Here is a 2642-nt window from a genome sequence, read left to right as displayed (position 1 = left end):
GTCACTTTGGGGGATCCAGCTTTTGACACATGGACCCTTTAATTTTTCTGGAGGGGGACATTTAATATCCCAACTACAGCAATGGAGCAACCAGAAAGATTTTACTGGAGGTATTACTGTAAGTGAATTGAGCTGGGCCCACATATTGCATGCATGATCTCACTTGCAGATGCAGTCTAAAGAGAAGCAGAGAGCAGGAAGAGGTTTCTAAACAGGAAGACGAGAGGGGACAGGGAGATGCTGGTCAAATGGTACAGAGTTTGTTGTGTAAGATGGACAAATTTTTGAGCTCTGTTGACAGCACCATGTCTATAGTTAGCAGTGTGGATTTAAAAATTAAGAGTAAATCTGGAATAATCTCATTTCAAATTGACCAGTTGGTAGAGGGCTATGTTTGCTAATTAGCTGCTCTAGCCATTTTACTACATATAATAAAATACCATATCATAATTTGTATAAATATACACACACACAAAAATTTGTCAATTAAAAGGCAAGAAAGGAAGAAACAGAAGACACTGAATCAGGAATGGTAACCACTGGTAAAGACCAAGCATCAGAGCCCATTTCTGGAGTGCTTTCATTGTATGTCAAGATAACCAGAGAGTAATGGGTAGGGACTATATACTGTAGAGTTAGCTCTGCAAGTCACCAGCTGTGTGGCCTTGGGAAAATTACTTAACTTCTCTGTCTTCTTCAAAAGAATAATAGAAGTTAGCACATGCATATATGCATATGTATATATATATATATGTATGTATGCTGACTTAATACGTGTCTTTTAAAAGTTTTATTTTATTGTGAAGATTCTGTACAGAGGGGTTACAGTTCTATGAGTAAGGTAATGAGTATATTTCTTGTCAAGCATTGTTACCTCCTCCAGCACATGTGTCTTAAATGGAGATTAGATCAGCTGGATGTAGTTAATTAGCATGAATTTCAGGGTCTGGCATATGATAGATGCCACATAAATATTAATTATTCTTATTATGGGAGATGAAAGCTTCCTGTATGACAAAGTGCTCCCTCCCTCCCTACCCCTAGAGTTGGCACGTATTCAGCCTTCCCTCTGCCTTCTCCTCTGTAGGCACCATCTTCCCTGTTTCAGTGAGCCCCTGTCTTATCTTTTTTTGAAACTGACTTCAACCTAAATCCTAGTCTGGCTGAAGGAATGAGATGTGTCTGCAGCAGCAGCAGCAGCAGCAGCAGCAGCAGCAGCAGTGTCTCCTGCTTTGGCACTGTGGTTGCTTCTTTGTGTGCATATAAGGCTCCTGATGGTATGGACAAACAGTTCTTGGTGATGTCAATGAAGAATGACACACACAGATGGAGGGCAGAATCCAGTTGCTAATTCCTCCAAAAACTCACGACAGGTTTCAGTGCTTAGCAGGACAGATAAGCGGCTTGTGTTCTGTGCGCATTCACCAAAGCCTTTGATGTTTTTTTTTTTTGCAGATAGATAAAGGAAGACTGTGTGTACCACTCCATCAAAGGCATCCTCGCTGCCTGTTGAAGGCTGTGTTTCAGAGCAGATGCTGGAATCACCAATTAGGGCTTCCCAGGAGAGCCCTAGGCCCAGCCAAGTGACACACAGCAGTGAGAGGAGCCTGCGGGTAGCGGGGAGCCCAGGAGGAAGACTGACCTGGAAATTAGCTGCCAGGCTCTGATTCTGACTATAAATTGCCTAATCACTGACTCTCTGTGCAATGGATTCGATATTTATGTCCCCTCAGAGTCTTGGGTTGACATCCTCACCCCCAGGGAGACCATCTTAGGAAGTGCAGCCTTTGGGACATGACTAAGTCCTAAGGACAGATGAAGGGGACTAGTGTCTTCATAACAGAAACTCCTCGTCCTTCTATCATATGAAGACAGCACAACAGAGCTGTCTGTGAACCAGGAATTTGCCCTTTACAACACTCACTCTTCCTTCTCCAGTTCACCCAGCTCCGTACAGAGGCCAAGAAGACCCATGGCTTTAACTTCTGTCCAAATGTTGTTCAAGCCAATATTTTTTCTTTCCAGCACTGATTTGTGTCTGCACTCAATTACAAACCCCCGTTTAGCCCTTCAACTTAAGATTTCAATAAAGATGATATGTATAAGACTGGGCTCTTACTATTCTCCCAGACAAAGCTTGCCCTTCTCAAATCTCTCCCATCTTTTTGGAGGCAAGGTCAGTCATTTGTGCTCATGGCTCACAGTGGAAAAGCCACTGAACTTTCTTAACTCCTTTCTTTCACATGTCCCCATCAGCTCCATCAGCAAATCCTGTTGGTTCTTCTTAGAAATATACTCAGTCACCCAGTGCTGGTGGTTCATGACTGTAATCCTAACTACAGAGGAGGTTGACATCTGAGGATTGAAGTCAGACATGATAGGAAAGTCTATGAGACTCTTATCTCCAATAAAACTACTTAGAAAGAGCTGGAAGTAGTGCTATGGCTCAAGTGGTAGAGCATTAGCCTTGAGAAAAAGAATCTCAGGAACAGCACCCAGGCCCTCAGTTCAAGCTCCAGCATGGAAACCCAATATTCAGCATCTGATTGTTTTCTACTATCTCCATGACAATCATTCTAAGTGTTTGGCTTTGATAATGTTAACAGATTTCCAAGAGGTCTCATTGTTTTCCTTCATCTCTC

This window comes from Dipodomys ordii, unplaced genomic scaffold (genome assembly GCF_000151885.1).
Source record: "Dipodomys ordii isolate 6190 unplaced genomic scaffold, Dord_2.0 Scaffold97, whole genome shotgun sequence".
NCBI lineage: Eukaryota > Metazoa > Chordata > Mammalia > Rodentia > Heteromyidae > Dipodomys > Dipodomys ordii.
The sequence above is the reverse complement of the archived record's forward strand: the minus strand, read 5'-3'. Positions refer to the sequence as shown.